Source organism: Marmota marmota, unplaced genomic scaffold (genome assembly GCF_001458135.2).
Source record: "Marmota marmota marmota unplaced genomic scaffold, marMar, whole genome shotgun sequence".
Classification (NCBI taxonomy): domain Eukaryota; kingdom Metazoa; phylum Chordata; class Mammalia; order Rodentia; family Sciuridae; genus Marmota; species Marmota marmota.
This window is the reverse complement of record NW_026000240.1, coordinates 21616451-21635625: the sequence shown is the minus strand read 5'-3', so window position 1 is coordinate 21635625 and position 19175 is coordinate 21616451. Positions and strand designations below refer to the sequence as shown.

The window sequence follows — 19175 nt, the reverse complement described above, 5'->3', positions numbered from 1 at the left end:
TTTGCTTTCTGCTAGGCAGTGTGGTAAGCTCATTAAAAGTCAGGGGAGCAGCGGGTTCCATTATCAGTGCACTAAACCACAGGATTAACAAATATTTTAGCAAAAGCAATCACATTTATTCATGTCCCCATAGGGCTGTGGTCTAAAACAATAAACTTAACCATAATAATTTTATATTCATTAATCAAATAAATTAATTCCTCCATCTACCTTTTCTAGTATACGGCAAAATCACTGATAATAAAAGGGGACAGGGGGAGGAAAAGAAGGATTTTATTTTGAAAAAAAGGATACTGTTAGAAAAAGAAGAAACCCAAAGGTGTGCGAGCAATTAACTCACATTACTTGGCAGCTCATGATCCTGGCAGACTGCAGGCAAAGAGTTAATGAACGTGGTTTACTCCGTTGTTAACCACACTCCAGATTTGGAGGGGGTGGCAGGAATTTAGAACCAAAATACTGGAAAGGCCAGCAGGGACACCAGAAGACAGATGGCAGAGAGAGGAAAGTTTTTTTTCCCATTCATTCACCAAATATAATTAAGTACCTTTTTTTTAAAACTGGTGCTGGGTATGCAACCTGCTAAGGATTTCTTCATTTCACTTCAGCCTGGTCTCTGATGCCTGGTCTCATGTACATCATTGCCTGCTCTCCTGCTTCCCCGAGTTCCCTCCAAGCCATTTTCCATGAAGCAGCCCAGTGATTGACTGATTTCTTTTTTCTTTTTCCTTTCTCTCCCTTCCTCCCTCCCTCCCTTCTTCCTTCCTTCCTTCCTTCCTTTCTTTCTTTCTTTCTTGGTACTGGGGATTACACCCAGGGGCACTTAACCACTGAGCCACATCCCCAGCCCCCCCCTTTTTTTTTTTTGTATTTTATTTAGAGACAGGGTCTCACTAAGTTGCTGAGCCTGCCTTTGAACTCACCATCCTCCTGCCTCAGCCTCCCAAGCTGCTGGAATTACAAGGGTAAACCACCATACCCAGTGCCCAGTGATCCTTTAAAATGTAATTCGGATAATCTTGATCTTAGAATAAAATCCCAAACCTTGTGGTGGCCTCTGAGCCCTACATCTGCCCTGAGGTCCCAGGCTCCTCTCCTGTTTTGTTCCTTGGCCCCAGCCAGAGGGCCTTCTCCCTGTCTTTCCTCACTCTGAGCTCCATTCTGTCTTCCAGGCTTTGCCCAGCTACTTTCTCTGCTCTTTGTTTTCTTTAATTATCCTAGAGAAATACATGCACAAGGAAGTACACATACAGATGTTTGTTGTAGCGTTGTTTGTGATACAACAATTGAAAACAACCTCATGACCTGAATCAATAGGAGGGACCCAGATGCTACGGTTTGTGCCCTGTGCACTTCAGAACATCAGGCAGCAGTTAGGAAGACTGAGCTCTGCACTACAGAGTGTAAATTCATGCAGCGCCTGCAGAAGGCAATTTGACACTGCCTATCAAAATGATCTATGCAATTACACTTTGTGCAGTTTCCCCTTTTACATACTTGCGTGCACGTAAAGGGACATGGGTACGAGGTTCCTCATTGTGGAACTGATGGTAATAGTGGTAAACACTGAAGGCAGCTCAAGACCCCAGCAGCAGGGGCTTGGTGAAGACATGGAGCACTCAGTCCTAAGGAAGGTGCTCCTGCTGTGGAAGGAACAAAGGTAGATTCTCCGATGGATACGGAAAGGCAGTTCCAGGCGCAGAGCAGGGCATGAAATACCCATTTGACGTTTATAACATGGGAGGAAATAAGAATTCAGATTCCTCTTCCTATTCAGTTGAAATGCTCGAGGAATAATTAGTTCTTGTAAAAACAACAAACAACAGTGGCTACCTATGGAACTAGAGTGGGGTCTGTGGAGATGAGGGACAAGGAAAACTTCACTGTTGGTCTTTTAATACTTTCTGAATTTTTAAAAAAATTTACTATTTCAGTGCTGGGGATGAAACACTTTTACCTTTTTTTTTTTTTTGTACTAGGGATTGAACTCAGGGGCACTCCACCTCTGAACCACATCCCCAGTCCTACTTTGTTCTTTATTTAGAGACAGGGTCTCGCTGAGTTGCTTAGTATCTCGCTTTGAACTTGTGATCCTCCTGCCTCAGCCTCCTGAGCCGCTGGGATTACAGGTGTGCGCCACGCGCCTGGCCTGGCTCTTCTTCTAAAGGAAACCTGATGAGGGGAGGGAATGGAAAGGTCCCTAAGACTGACACCAGTCTGGAGATGTCCAGACAGTTTATGGTGCCTGGTCAATCTCAGAATGCGTAGGCTGACGGGGTCTTCACTATCTAATCAATAGATAGTACTGGCTAAATTATAGGTTTCTTGAAATATTGTCTCTTTCTTTATTTAATGGATTTATTGGGGGTTTAGTTAATAGAGCACTGGTAGATTTTCAGGAATTTGGAAGTAACTGCCTGGGAGAGAGACAGGTTTACGGAGTGACAGGCCTGGAAAATAACGTGGAGCTTTTGGAATTAAAATCTTATTTCCTTGTCCTTCCTGTACGTCTCCTTTCTACCTGCCTACTATTTCTTCCATCCCACCTCAGGACTTTCCCTTTAGCTCTATGGTTCAACCTAGTTTTCAATAAGAATGTAAAGACTGGTCGGTTGTGATGGTTATCTTGCTTGCTCGTTATCCCAGCCGCTCTGGAGGCTGAGGCAGGAGGATCGCTAATTCAAAGCCAGCCTCAGCAACTTAATGAGGCCCTAAGCAACTCAGGGAGACCCTATCTCTAAATTAAAAAATATTAAAGAATGGAGGGTTGGGGATGTGCTCAGTGGTAAAGTACCCCTGGGTTCAGTCCCCAGTACCAAAAAGAAAAGAAAAGAAAGAAGAAAGAATATAGTGTGTCTTATTTGTTAGCTAATTGTAACTGAAGGAATACGGATTGCTGGGATTGTTAGCACAAAAAGCCTGGGCAAACTTCATGGATCATTTCAGCCTTTTATTCAGGAACAGGATTACACCTGGGAATGGCCCCACTCTCCTGATGGAAAATGAGCCTCTGGCCACAGAAGAGTTTGGGCTTATAGAGGTTGTACTGAGAAGTGGTTTAGTGACATGTCAGTTTGGGCACTCAGGAATTTGGGTTTGGGGGTTTGCCGCAGTCCGGCTGCAGCAGAATAATCAGGGGGGTGACGAATAACTTGTGTAGATTGATACAGCAGGAGTAGGAGCCGTTTATTGCAGGACAGGAGCAGTATTTATACATTCCACAGAACTTATCTAATTAGCATAAACTAGATACATCAGTCAACCAATAAGGAATCTCCACACTTAATGACTCGCTTTTGTTACTTCTCAAACCACTCCCTCTGGCATTTTGCCAGGCACCATCCAGACTTGTTTAGGAACTCTAACATTCCCCTGGCAAAATGCCAGGTGTTATTTTGACTTGTTTACAGACTCTAACAGGGGTTGGGGGTCTGTGGCCAGCACCTGAGAGGATTTATCTTGGAAGAGATTAGTGTTTCCTAGAGAAGATGATTCTAGGTTTGATGAAACACCTTCTCCCCACCAGTGGCCAGCAACTGAAAAGGATTTATCTTGAAAGAGATGAAAGCTATCAATATGTGGATTTCTTTTTCACTCCCTTTTCCCAGGCTACACTATTTTGGGGTTTTTCATTTTCCATATCCAACAGGGACGGCTGATTGATGACCACATCAAACCTCAGGTACAGGGAGTGAGAGAGTGTTGGTCTAATCATGCACCACTATTGAGACCTTGAAACCTAGGCTGGTCTGAACTGAGATCTACTCCACATGTGAATACATACACTCAGTTACTAAGATTTGGTTCAAAAACAAGAATATAAAATGCTTCATCGATAATCTCTAATAGTGACTATGTTGAAATCATTTGGATATATTGTGTTAAATAAAATGATTGTTGAAGGGCTGGGGTTGTGGCTCAGTGGTAGAGCCCTCGCCTAGCATGCAGGAGGCACTGGGTTCGATCCTCGGCACCATATAAATGTAAAATAAAGATATTGTGTCCACCTAAAACTTAAGAATAAATATTAAAAAAATGGTTAATGAAAGTATTTACAAGTGCTTCTACTTTTTAAAATATAGCTACTAGACAATATTAAATTATATGAAAGACTTGTGTTTTATTTCTTTGGACAGAGTTAATCTAAAAGCTCAGGGGCCTAAGAAAGGGCTGAGGATTATGGGGATGGGAGGCATTTTGGAAATGATGACTTTGCTTTGGTGGCATTTGACTTCATCATACCTTGGTGGGGAGAGCTAGGGTTCCAGCATACAAATGAATAGTGTGGGTCTTCACAGAAAGAGGGGTGAAGAGTCTCTCTTCCCTCTTAAAAATATAGTTGTTCCCCTTGGTTACTAATTATAATTATAATTACCTTAATATCTTAACCCTTTATGCAGGAGTTTGCCTTGATTCAGACTAGTCTTTCTCTTAAACACATAAAAAAATGCTCAACTCACTTATAATAAGAAAAACACAAAATAAAATACCTGGAGATACCATTGTTCATCTAGCAGATTAACTAAGATAAAAAAATAAATAAAGTACAAACCTTGTGAACCAGGTGTAGGCAAACGGGGTGGTGGGAATTTGATTGGCAGCATTGGTATTTTTTTTTTTTTTTTTTTAGCTGAAGATCGAACTTAGGGCCTTGAGCCTGCTAGGCAAGCACTCTACCACTGAGCCACATCCCAACCCTCATTACAATTTTAATTGTGCATACTCTTTAACTTAGCCCCAGTATTTACCCTACAGACAAATAGGTGCAAAACGACATATGTAAAAGAATATTTATTGCAGAACTGCTTTTTTTCTTTTCAAGGACAACTTAAGTGTCCACAAGTATAGGCTGATTATATAAATTGTGGGTATAATTTAATAGAATTACAAAATAATGTAAGCTAGTGAATAATGTGACTTCAGTGGCAGGCAGCTCTAAATAATCAGATGGACGTCTGGGTTCAGCTATAGAAAGATCTGTAAGATATATTGTTAAGTTAAAAAAGAAAGAGAGAGGGGCTGGGATTGTGGCTCAGTGGTAAAGTGCTCGCCTAGCATGCATGAGGCATTGGGTTTGATCCTCAGCACCATATAAATGTAAAAATAAAGATATTGTGTCCACCTAAAACTAAAAAATAATAATTATTAAAAAAAACCCGTGAGAACAGTTTATTAGCACACTGCCATTTCTGTAGGGGGAAATTCAGTATATTTGCTAGGCTAAATGTCCATAAATCTATAAATTTTCTAAAGGATATATAAGACATGAATCACAGTGGTGGCTTTGAAGGAGGGAGACTATGCTGTAGGGAGAACAGGGCATAAGGGAAACTATCTTTCGCTGTGTACTGTTGAGTACTTAAATTTTATTATATGCATATATTGCCAATCAAAGACTAAAGACAAAATGTGGGTGCTTCTCTGTAAGCAGGAAATGCCCTCTTTGCACGCTCCACACAGCTTCATTTGCCTGTGTCACAGCCTGGCTCTGACCCTTTTGTGTTGTTGTTCTTTTTAGGTACACATGATAGTAGAGTATGTATTTTGACATATTATACATACATGGAGTATGTATACTTGTGGACAACTTAAGTGTCCACAAGTATAGGATCCCATTATTTTGGTTGTACATGACTGTGACTCTTTATTTTCAAGCAAGTCAGAGTTTCCTCTCCTCAATTAGTAACTGAGGAGAAATTTTTATGCATTTATTTAATTGTGAAAGACTATCTGGATTTATCAGGATTTAGATTTCAAAGATTTCGATTCCCCACCTGTATTTTGGCCCTTCCTTAAGATTTAAACATTTGTCACTAAAATAATGAAAATTTTTTTCCTCACTTACATAAAATGAGGTAGCTGTTGGGGCTGGGGCTGGGGCTCAGTAGTAGAGTGCTCGCCTAGCACATGCGGAGCCCTGGGTTCGATCCTCAGCACCACATAAAAATAAATAAAAGGACTGTGTCCAGCTACAACTAAAAAATTAAGACACATTTTGATTAAAACAGAACTGAACAAGAAAATCCAACTGCAATGCGCCCTCTAGTGGTTAAAGAAAACACTCCCAAACTATTAGAGGAGTCCCTCATTCTCTCAAAACTGGACTGACTATTCTAAAAATCGGAGTGAAAATTCTAAAGATCTAAAGCAAAAATAACACTAACAATCAATAAATCAATCAAGAGTAAAAAATCAAAACACACACACACACATACAAAACATGAGAGGGGCTGGGGATATAGGGTTAGGGTTAGGGTTAGGGTTAGGGAAGTGTGCTTATCTCACATGCACAAGGCCCTGGGTTTAATCCCCCCTTTCCCAAAAGTAAACATAAACATATCAGATGGCATTTCTTAAATTAGAATCAAATAGTAGCTAAGGAAGAAAATGTTCAAAAATGTATTTAATTGGTTTTACCAGCCACCTTTCTAGAGCCAAACAGACCCCATGTGATTTTTCCATCTATATTCAGATATCTAGATGGAATCTATCTACTTATGTAAATAACTTAACTGACTGGAAATGGAAAACAAAATGAACCACAACTTCAATTTGCCCATGAAAGCAACAAAGGGCACATCCTAAAGTAAACACTGGAATTGGTGAACAAAGAACACCTCCTTTTGGTAAGTGATCTGAGAATAGAATTCGTAGAAGATTTCCACAAATGTGTCATTTGTGAAGAAGAATCCTTGTGCCTGGTCATGGTAAGTAAACCAAGATCTCTTTGAAGAGGTCCGGAGCCTATGGAGAATCTGGGTGTGGTCTTCTGAGAATACCTTTGTCAATTAGATCTTTCATTCCAATAGAGACCATTCCACTAGTTTGGGAAGTAAAATGGTGTTTTACACCACTATCCTGTGACCTGATCTTGGTGCATGGTGATGGATGGGGACTGGCTTTTTTTTTTTTCCTCTTCCTAATAAGTCCATTTCCCAACACCATCTGATGAGAAGTTCATTTTTTCCTCCACTGATTCGAGGTGACATCTTTAGTGCCTATTAAGTTCTCTTGTGCAAATGGGTCTGTGTTAGAGATCTTGTTTTCTATCCCATTGATCCTGTGCTATTATAACACTGTTTGCTTTTGTTTTGTTTCTGCTGTGAGGGGAGGTTGGGCATTTTACTCTTGTATTCCTGGTATTGTGCTGTGTGATTTCATTCCAGATAAAGTCCTTTCAGAAATTATTATTAGTATCTCTTTTACACATAAGGAAACTGAGGCTCAGGACATTGAAATTCCTTGCCTGGGGTCCCCATACTGTTGATGGTGTTCCTGTGCCTCACATGCAAGTCTCGTCTGCACGGGGCCTGGTTGTTCTTCCTGCTCACTGAAGGATCCTGACCAGCTGGGCAAGGTGGGCAAATCCATCGTCTCCATCTCTTCTCAAACTCTGGCATAGTTACAGTTTCGCTGTCTTTTCTTCTCACTTGGGCCCCACTGGATCTTCCCCAGATAACAAAACGGGCACTACCAGCGCTCCAAGTTTTATCATTCATGTTCTGTGCTGGATTTGGGTCACTTGTATGACAATTTAAGAAACGTATCTCTTAGGATAGCAGAAGTAAGTAGTATTTGCTAATTATAATATACGAATGTGGCTAAATGTTTAATAAAGTGTAAAAAGTCAGTGAGCCTCAGTCTTCACAAAGTAAGAGTTGGTTGCTGCCCATTTTCTTCCTCTTCTCAGCAAAATCCAGAATTTTTCCTGTGGCTGTTCTTGTTGCAGGGCTAGAGGTAGAAACCAGGGACTTGAGCCTGCCAGGCACGTCATCTACCACTGAGCTACATCCCAGCCCCAGAGTCAGATTTTATTTAGACAGTGCACTTCCTGCTCCTTGTAATCCACTCATAACCATTTTATTCCTCTTGCCATCAACTGGTTTAGGCAGAGGCCTCTGCACATATCTGGCCAATGAGACACGAAGAAAAAGTCTGCTGAGAGAGTTTCTAGGAAATTTTTCCTACTTAGTCTTAAATAAACAAAGAAGCTTTCAGGAAAAAAGAACAATTTTATTCCCTTTGGAGTGATGTTGGGCATGGTGGTAGCCATTTTGTAACTATAAAGAGATTAGAGCTGAGCAGAAGACTGGCAGAGCAGAGACATGGATGAGGCTGAGCTTCTGAATCGACAAATCCTACACCAGTCTTTGCTCTGAATGTCTCATGGGTGAAGGAATAAAATTTCTCTCTAGTTTAAGCCACACAAGTAAGGAGGCTTCTGTCAATTGCAAATGAAGTTTGCTTGCCTGTGCGTTTTAAGGTGCTCATGTGTAAAGCTCACACGTCTCTTATGAACTCATGTCAAGGAGGAAAGCAGCCACTGGGTGGCCCACATGTATCCACTGCCACTGTTCTGGTAGAATCTTCCACTGGGAATGGGAAAGTGAGGAGTTCATGCTGCTCCGGGGTTTCCACCTCACTTTCTCTACCCCTTCCCTTCTCATCTCCATGGAGGTCACCGTCCAGTAAGGAAGAGACAAAAGGTGACAGTAAAGTAGGTGAAAACCTGCTGCAACTCAGAACAAAATACAGGGGTAGTCCAAAGGAGCCAGGGGCTAGGATCGCAGGATGAGGATGCGACGGTTGGGCAGGAGGGGGCTGAGGGGGTCAGGAGAGCCTGCAGCTGGGCCTGCATTTGGCAGAGGGTCAGTCAGGAGAGGGGCCTGGGAGGAAGAGCACCTCAGGCCAAGGGAAGGTGTGAGACATGGACGGAGGCAGAAAACCACAGGGCCCATGGGGGAGCTGGACCCCAGGGGTGGCCCAGGAGAGCTCGACCTGCCATAAGCAGAGGATGGACCCAGAAGGATGGCATTTTCCTCCTCCCCCGAGAGAGGTGGACCGGACCATTTATGTGAAAAGATGCGACGCATATCCAAGTTAAAGAAAGCACGAACAAACTTCTTTGTGAATCACGATCAATAAATATAGACCAGATTATATCAATACCTGTGTGCGCCTATGAATACGTAGCAATGAATTTCACCATATGTACTTCTGTAATGCACCTACAGAGACAGGGAGAAAAATGCAAAAAAAAGTAAGTAAATATAGAAAAATGTATATGAGAGTTTCAGAAACAGGTCTTGGGAATTATTGTTTTTGGAGGATATTAAAAATATTCTTAGGAACTGTGAACAGTGGTGAGAATATAGACATACGAGGGAGATTAAATAGAGTGCAAGGTGACCACTGATGGATCAGTGCATGTCCACACACAGAAAATGCTGGTCACATTCCCGTTGTGCCCTCCTCAGTCGGGCTGCCAGCTAGTGCTGCAGTCCCTGTGTAGCTGTGCTCCAGCCCTGTCACAGGGTCCTGTGATTATTTATTTAAATGTGCCTTTTGTCCTCTTACAAAACTGTGACATATCAAAAAAATTGGTCATCTTATAAGATCCTTTTTTATATTTGCAAAAACAAAAAATTAGCTACTCATATTTTTATTGAATAAAAAAAATTTTCACCCTGATCCCCCAAGAATCTTACTTTCTCTTTGTCATGGCAAGCACAGAGGCCAGTTTTTAAGAAATATATTATTGTGCATGAAAAAACAAATAAATATACATGTGGCATTACATGAGGTCATTTGTTACACAACAAAACTTTTTGGCTCATCAACTCACAATAGCTGAGCTGTGGAAACAACCTAGGTGTACTTCAAGAGATGAATGGGTAAAGAAAATGTGGTATATATACACTGTGGAATATTACTCATCCCAAAAGAAGAATGAAATAATGGAATTAATTTATTTAATTATATTATTAAATAATTTATTTAATTATATAATTAAATATAAAATATCCTCCAATATTGCATGCTGAGTGAAATAAGCTAATCCCGAAAAACCAAAGACCAAATGTTGTCTCTTATTTGTGGATGCTAACCCCAAACAAGGGAGGTTGGGGAGGGGAATTATAGAAATCCATTAAATTAGACAAAAAGAAACAGAAGAGGAGGTTCAGGGAGAGGAATAGGAAAGACAGTAGAATTAATCGGATATAACTTTCCTAGTCTTATATTTGAATATGTGACCAGAGTAATTCCGCATCATGTACAAATACAACAATGGGATCATAAATAGAATAAGTTACACTTTATGCATGTATAACTTGCCAAAATACATTCTACTGTCATGTATAACTAAAAGGAACAAATTAAAAAATTGAAGACATTCACCATGACAAAATCATCATAAAGAAAATCAAAATTCAAGCAATAAGATGAAGGAAAGCCCATAGCACTTATCATTCATAAAGATTTTGTTTTCCTGTTATGTAAAGAGCTCCTAAAAATCCATAAGAAAAGTATCACCAACAGAAAAATGAGAAAAAGATGTGAAGTGCAGAAGGAAAACACGAAGGCTCTTAAATGTGAAAAGATCTCAATTTCATGCACAGAAAATGAAAAAGAACTATAAAGAAGAAACATTTTATGTCTGTTCAGTAAATCTCAGAAGTTCACTAACACACTGCATAGATGAAAGGGGGAAATAAACAGGATCATCCACATGAAACAGATCGTAAACTGGCACAACGATGAGGAAGATAACTTGGCAATATCTGTCAACATTACAGATATCAATGTGGTGTTACCCAGAAATTGTTACCTCATGTAACTTTTGGGGGAGTGGTATTGGGAATTGAACCCAGATATACTTAACCACTGAGCCATATATATATATATATATATATATATATATATATATATACATATATATATATATATACATATATATATTTATATGTATTATATATAAATATGTATTTGGAGATAGGGTCTTGCTGCGTTGCTTAGGTCCTTGCTAAATTGCTGAGACTGCCTTTGAACTCATGATCCTCCTGATGGGATTGCAGCGTGCGCAACAACGAACACACATGGTCCCATGTTCTCTGTGGGTCTGGTGCCCAGGACTGAGCTGGCCCTGTGGCTCAAGGTCTTTCCTAAGGCTGGAGTCGGGCTGCCAGCTGGTGCTGCAGTCCCCGTGTAGCTGTGCTCCAGCCTTGTCACAGGATCCTGTTCCTCACAGGTGGTGGGACTCAAGGCCTCATTTTGTGACTGGCTTTTGACCGGAGGCTTCCCTCAGTTTCCTGCCTGGTGGACCCCTCCATGGGGCACCTCACAGTACGCCAACAGGAGAAAAGAGGAGTGAAGACCATGGAGGCATGCCAAAGGTCTTTTTTTTTTAATATTTAATTTTTAGTTGTAGTTGGACACAATACCTTTATTTTATTTATTTATTCTTATGTGGTGCTGAGGATTGAACCCAGGGCCTCCCAGTTGCTAGGCAAGTGCTCTACCACTGAGCCACAACCCCAGCCCAGCCAAAGGTCTTTTTAACCTGATCCCAGAAGAACATCCTGTCATTTTTTTTTCTTTTTCTGATACTGATGCATTCTCTCTGTTAGAAGCAATTCACTGGATCAAACCCACCCTCAAGGGCTGGGAATTACATAAAGGCATGGTTCAGGGGTTGGAGATTGTTGGTTGCATCATAGAAACTGTCTACCACACATGTGTACTATACGTATAGCTACAAATACCTTTTCTTTAAACACACACACACACACACACACACACACCTATCTTGCCTTTGCAGTAGTGTATCCACGTTGTAAAGAAAGTATCCCTGGGCTGGGGATGTGGCTCAAGCTATAGCGCATTCACCTGGCATGTGCGGGGCGCTGGGTTCAATCCTCAGCACCACATAAAAATAAAAAAAAAAGATGTTGTGTCCACTGAAAACTAAAAAATAAATATTAAAAAATTCTCTCTCTCTTTGGAAAAAAAAAAGAAAATATCCCTCATTCTTATGGCATAGAATTTCAGGCCACCCCCTGCCCCCACAGCATTCTTCAGATGTGCCACACCTTACTCCAAGTCCCATATTGGTGGATGTTGGGGATATTTTTGGTCATGCGTTGTAGTGGCTTTTGCTGCACATGTTCTTCACCTGTGTGACAGTGCACCTGGCTGGTAAATTCCTACAAGTGGGATTGCTGGGTCAAAGGGTATGTGCACTTCACATTTTGATGGCTGTGGCCAAAATGCCATCCAAAGGAGGTCATTCCAATTTATTTTCCAACATCAGAGTCTCAGAATGGTCTACTGGGCTTCTTCAGGCATTTCTTCCCCCCACAAATTTTAGTGAAAAAGGAAAAGAGAAAAACTCAATGGAGAGGAAGTACTATCAAAGTCTACTAAACTAGACAAACTGGAGTCATTAATTTTCATTAATTAGCAACATAACAAGGTTATGTTTAATTTGATCTGGATTTATTTTCCTAGTCTAATACACAAGTGAGAGCTGGGACCTCTGAGTTGGTACCCCAGTGTACCTGGTGACCTGTCCTGGCTCAGGTCACTGTATTGGATAATGTTTCCCTCTCTTTCTTTTTAAGGATTAGCTAGTCAGATTCCAACATCACCTGGGGAACGAGACACTGGGAGATATTTAAACGAAATTTACACTGAATAGTTACTGGCTTTGGAAATTCTTTGGTCATTTCTGTTTTCTCCTGATGTTTCAGGCGTGAGAAAGACAGAGATGCTGGAGTAACAGAAGTCACAGATCCTCTGCGCTCCTTCAGTTCTGGAATCAGCTTCCATGTGTGAGTTCTCACAGAGGACACCCATTTCACCCAGGTTGACTGTTCGTGTGTTAAACACTTTCAGAGGTTAACAAATTCTTCAATACACTGAGTTGAAATCAGGTCTCAGTGACTCTGTGCCTCTATCCAAAGCTTTCTCGCCTGCCTTAGGGAGTGACAAGGAAAGTCTTTGTTCCTTGAGAACAGTTCCCATAGCTTTCTTGACTGTGCTCTTCTCTAGGAAGATGGTTTTAATTTGCATCATTCTTTTTTCCCAGGAATTGGTCTTCAAGGGCACCACAGCATGATTCTCCGAACACACTCCTTTTTTAAGATTCAAAGAGATGTCAAGCCTGAGGACCTCCATCATGCCATTCTTTCTGCTAATCCCCACAGGATACTAAGTGTCTGTAAGATCAGGCAAAGGTGGGCAGTGACCAAGGGAGGCAGATTTAAAAAGGCCGCCAAAGGAGGCTTTATTGAGACTCACTCCCAGGCAGAACTCAATCAGACCCACAGAGTGGACAGGAGAAGGGTCTGAGGAGAAACCGCGTGGAAGTTTGACCGGACTGAACTTTTATGGGGCTTACAGGAAAAGGTGTTTTTAGGGAAGGGCTTGGGACAGGAAAAGGTGTTTTTAGAGTCTTTTGTCCCATTGGAGTTGGTTGGGGGAGCTGGCTGAACTCCAGGATTGGCCGGGGGTCCTGCTGATTGACAGGCGTTTCTGTTGGTGCCTGATTGATGTTTCTTTCCCGTTGAGGGTTGCTTTGTCCTAAGTCACCGCCACCCCACTGACCTGACAGTGTCCTTTTAGGATCTGAGAGTCTGCATAAAGACAAAGTTGTCATACGTTGGAGAATGCAACGACAATGGACATAATTCATAACAGCCAAAAGCTAGAGACAACTCAAGTGCCCAATGGGAGATGAATGGGTAAACACACTGTGTATAGACAAAATATGGAACCTTATTCAGCCTTAAGAAGGAAGGGGGAGGGGCAGAAAAGAAACAAAAACAGACTAAAAAGAAAGAAGGTAGAGCACTTGCCCAGCCTGTAGATGCTCTGGGTTTGACCTCCACCACCATGAAAAGAAAAAAAAAGAAAAAAGGAAGGAAGGAAATTCTGACACATGGTACAGAAGGTACAGGGTGGTTGCCATTGTCTGAGGGGCGGGGAAGGGAGTGTTTTGTTTGTTTATGTTTTTGAAACCTGTCTTGTTATTTTGCCCAGCTGGTCTCAGACCCCAGGACTCAAGTGATCCTCCTGGCTCTGCCTTGGACAACAGCCACACACCACAGCACCTGACTAAAGTTACCATTTAATGGGTACAGAGTTTCAGTTTGGGAAACAAAACAAAAAGTTCTGGATGCTTGCACAATACTGTGAATGTACTTAAAGCCACTTAAAAATGGCTAAAATGGTCAATTTTATGTTATGTACACTTATCCTAATAAAAATCTTGTCTTATCACTTGCAGCACCATCTCCAAGACATCTGAAAAATGGTTGCCTCTGTATCTGAGACCCTGTATTCACACAATCCATAATTAGCTTTGGTTCTCCACCCCACCTTCTGAACTCTCCATTCATTCCCTGGGAGCCTCTGGCACACTGACTAGACCAACAGATGGCAGCTAACTAGAGCTGCGATACCCTGGACCTCATGCCCCATAACGTAGAATCTGGTTGCAGGAACTTTTTGTTATTCTCTGTGTAGGGGCAACAATGAGATGATGTGGTTGAGCGCTATAAGGCCATCTTCCTCTTCAGGTTCATTTATTATTTATTCAACCAATATTTATCTTTAGCCTCCTCTGCCAGGCTCTTTGCTATGTGCTGAAGTTCAGCCATGCCCCTGCCCTCCAGGAGAAGCAAAGCCAGCTCAATCGCAGAGAGGTGACTTCTGATGTCTCTTCTCATGGTTTTGTCATCTCTGATAATTTCCAAACTGTTCTCCTCTAAATGCACAGCACAGCACAGCATGACACGATGTTATCACATTTAACTTTCCTCTAAGAAGGCATCATTCTTTTCAGCACAGTTTGAAACACCAGGACAAGCACAACTGCCCAATGAAAACCTGATTGACAATGACAGGATATTAGAAAGATGTGGAGTTGTAACAAGTGTTTCAACATTGAGCACCAGGATCACTCAGGGAAAACCTACCAGGGACCCTGGGTCTCTGTTCACTGGCCGCAGCAGCGCCACCATGTGGCAAAACAGTAAATGACGACGATGGTTCTTGGAGTTTGTCAAACTGCAGAAGAAAACAAAATTAAATTGAGAGAAATTTTGTGTTCTTTATACAAGGGAGATGTTTGTCTCCTCCATGCCTTCAAATCCCTTTGACAACAGGTACTGGTTTCATTTTATCCCTTCTTCACCAGAACCACATCTTCCACATATTGATTCCCCAGGAATCATTTCAGAACCCAAACGATTGGAGAGGAATATAATTATTAGGGCCATTTCCATGTCAATTCTCTGGTGGGAGCAAGAGCTGTGCCCTGCCAGCCAGGGACAAAATACAGAAACAGAAAGTTCATGATATATCTTGGGGTAGGCAGGACAATGACCTTTCAAAGGTGTCCACGCCCTCATCCCTTGAATGTGTAAGTGTTCTTTTCATGGCCAGGGCCCTTTGTGGATGTGACAGATTGAGGCTTTTGCAAACGGATATGATCCTGGATTGTCATAGTGAGCCTCGTGGAGTCACAGGATCCATAGGAGGAGTGAGGGAGTAGAGTCAGAATCTGAGAAGATGTAGGGTGGAAGCAGATGTCACAGAGAAGACGTGGCCCTGCTGGTTGTGCAGTGGGGGTTGGGAACTCCAGAAGCTGGAAGAGGAGGAAAGCATTCACCTCCCGAGTGTCTAAAATGGAGACATGCCTGCCAGCCCAGTTTAGATTTCTGACCTCCAAGATGGTAAGAGAACACATTTCTCTTACTGTAAGCCGTGAACTTTGTGGTAATATTTTACAGCAGCAATAAAAGCTAAACCAGTTTCTACCTGTCCTCATCCACCTGCCACACTGCCTCTTGTCCCTGGTGCACAGAGCAGGAATCTCTCCCTTGTTTTCTTATCTTCTCAAGACATGGAGATGTCCTGATTTGTCTTGTGTTTCCCTAACTGGTGGCCTGGTCATCAGCATTCTTTGGCATATCCTCATAGTCCCTGAGTTTTTTTTTTTTAATGTGAACTTCAAATTCTATATTTTCCATTCCGTAGTTTGCTTAAAAAAATGTGTAACTGATTGTACAGCCCAGGATCCTCAGATGTTGCTGTATGCAGTTCTCATGATCTGCCAGGGGCACCTTGAATCTCCTTGAGTCTCTCAAGTCCTCATCCTCATCCTCATGAGAATACTAAAAGCAGTCTCACTAAAGGCTGTGGCTGTGGCTCAGTGGTAGAGTACGTATGTATGAGGCACTGGGTTTGATCCTCAGCACCACATAAAAATAAATAAAGATATTGTATGTCCATCTACAACTAGAAAAATATTTTTTAAAAAAGCAGTCTCACCAAGGCCAAGAACAAGGCAAGGGTGTTGATTAGCATCATTCTTCCTAATATTATTCTGTACATATTGGCTCATATAATTACCCAATGGGGAAAAATAAGATTAAAAAATAAGTGGGGACAGGGGAAGGTAAGCTTGAAATTATTTGCAACTGATCTGATCTTATGCCTGAAAGCACAAGAGAATAAACTGATAAGTTGTACAGATAATAAAATAATTCAATAAACACATCACACAACATTAATGTATAGGAATCAATGGATTAATAGTCACTTAGGACATTAAAAAAAGAGAACTTTTTCTATTTATAGCACTAACAGGAAAGAGAATTAACCTGACAGGAAATATGCAAAGTTAACATGAAGGAAACGGAACAAAACTTGTAAACGAAGAAAAGCAGGTTATGTCCCTTGACAGAAAGACATACCACATCAGCAATGTCAAAGTGAAGCCTTGGCTTTTTAGCGGTGTTGCATCTGGACTTGTATCACAAGCAATCAGATGGAATTGATAGGGAAATAGTCTTGTTTTCATTTTTCTCTTCATAACTTCATTCTCCACCTAGCCTGGTCTTGTCTCAAGAGTTTTAGTAACATGGAGATATGCAGTCTACCCACTGGCTAAAGGCAGGTCCCAGGCTAAGTGAGCCTTATGAAGTGGTCCTAGCCAAGTCCCCCTTTGGACAGTCAGGTTATGACCAAAGAGGGCTCCCCAGATGCTAGTTCTCCCGATCTGCCAGGGGCACCTTGAGTCCTTCTTCCTCTCCCTCTTTCTCTCTCTCTCTCTCTCTCTCACACACACACACACACACACACATACACACACACACACACACACTCCCTTTCTCCCTTAGAAACAACTATTTCCATAATATTCCATTTGAACCACCTGAAGTTTTATTAATCTTGTTGATACAATAATTGCTACACAAATATTCTTCCTATCAGGATCATAGTTAAAATAGCAATTTATGGCATCTTCCAGCATGTCACCAGTCCATTCTTGGATTATGTGCTTTTCGACACCATTTTTACCTATCTCTTACCTCTTAGGCATTTGTGGTTTTAAAAAAATGCCACCGTTGCTGTTGTCCAAGGAATTCCATTTATAACCAATAAATGAGTAAGGTAATTTTGGGGTGAGGTAAGGGGGGGTAAGGGGAGAAGCTGCTGTTGCCATTGAAATCCCACTTGGAAGACTAGTAATGTGGGGTGGGCGTGGGGCAGGTGATCAAGTCCATCAGGAAGAGTGGAAATTCCACACAGATGGTCTTCCCTTGAAGACTGTTCCCTGATTGTTCCTAAAAGCAGCTGGGATCTCTCCTAGCAAGAGAGGTAAAAGTCTGATCTTTGGCTGCTGACTTTTCCTTTATCTTCTTTCTTTGTCTTTTATACACTAGAAAATGAAGCCATGGGTGGGACTGTGCTTTCATCAACCTCTGTCCTGAGGCCTAGAGAGCAGGGAGAAACTGCTTTAAAATTCTCTAGAAGGAAAGTGGCATCAATTGAGAGCAGAAGGTTGGAATAACATGGGAGATTTTGGCTTTGAACACTCATTTTTAAGGTCTCCGTGTTAGTCAGTTTTTCATTGTTTTGATCAAAATACCTGACATGAACAACTGAAGGGAGGAAAAGTTTATTTTGGCTCAGGGTTTCAGAGGTTTCAGTCCATGGTCAGCTAACTCATTGTACTGGGCCTGACGCAAAGCAGAACATCATGGCGAAAGGGTGTGACTGAGAAAAGCTGCTCAGCTCATGGCAGCCAGGAAAGAGAGAGTGGGAGAGCCAGGGACAGGATATATAGTCCCCAAGGGCATGATTCCAGTGACCTACTTCCTCCAACCATGCCCCACCAACTTACAGTTACCACAGGGTAGTCCAGTCAAGTTACCGATAACATTAGAGTCCTTTTGATCCAATCATTTCCTAAAAGCTCTACCATGAACGTTGTTGAATTTCTTGTAGAGCTTTTTTGAATTTCTTGTAGAGCTTTGGAATCCAAATCCTAACACCGTCTTTCAATGTGCAAAGTTTCAACAGCCATCCATACTGTGAAATGCTCTGTCCACTCCACTTGTCCTTGAAAACACTCTGGGGGACCTTCACAAGTACGGTGGACTTCTGGCAGTTGAGTGAGCTTTTTGTTCTGCCTAGTTGGTAAGTTGGTTCTGGATGGTGCCTTTTTAATGTTCTGATAATCACCCCTGGCTAAGACTGACACTGTGTGTCAGATGCAGAAGACCAAAATGTCTACAAGCAGGCGGGGTATGAGGAATTTGTGCACCACGTGAGAGCTTGGCCAACTGGGGTACACGGTCCACTTCCTCAGAGGTTGCTATAGCAACCTGGATTGTACCCCACTGTTGCCCAATTTTCCCATATTTCAACGAAAGGCGAACTTTATGTAAAACCTTCCAATTTTAAAGTGCTAGCTCAAATTTTAAAGAGAAAAATCCCCCTGGCTGTGCCAAACAAAACACCTCTATGGACTGTATCTAGGATGACTTTGTAAGTTGTGCTGAACAGAGTCGCTTAGGCAAAACTCTTAAAAAACAAATGGCAGCTGTGGGGAATACAGTAGCATCAGGGAGAGAAAAATGGTGTACTTTGAGTGTGATTGTAAAAAGGTAATGCTAACTGAGGTCAATTGATTGTACAGTTCTTACTACTTATGTGAGGTCCCTTGTTAATAATAATTATGAACATAATTAAATTCTTCCGATTCTGTAAAATTCCTTTTGGATTATTTTCATCCCATGTTTGTAGTTGAGCGATAGGGCTAAGATTTCATAATTTAAATGTATAAATAACTCTGCTTCAAATCGTGGTTTTGAATTTTGTTGTTTTTGTACCAGGGATTGTACCTAGGGATGCTTAACCACTGACTCATATTCCCAACCATTTTATTTTTTTTTATTTTGAGGCAGGGTCTCACTAATTGCTTAGGGCCTCACTAAGTTGTTGAGGCTGGCCTCAAACTTGTGATCCTCCTGCCTCAGCCTCCTGAATTGCTGGGATTACAGGCAGGCACCACCATACCTGGCAACTTGGTTTTGAATTTT

At 41.7% G+C, this 19175-nt stretch overlaps 1 long non-coding RNA gene across 1 annotated transcript; it reads right to left on the bottom strand.

Annotated features, from left to right (window-relative positions):
• Positions 1-11949: 11949 nt before the first annotated feature.
• Positions 11950-18993, bottom strand: LOC125613577. Its single transcript, XR_007344133.1, has 3 exons — positions 17975-18993; positions 14760-14850; positions 11950-14670 (listed from the first exon to the last, which is right to left on the bottom strand). It is a non-coding gene; the product is annotated as an uncharacterized LOC125613577 (long non-coding RNA).
• Positions 18994-19175: the final 182 nt, after the last annotated feature.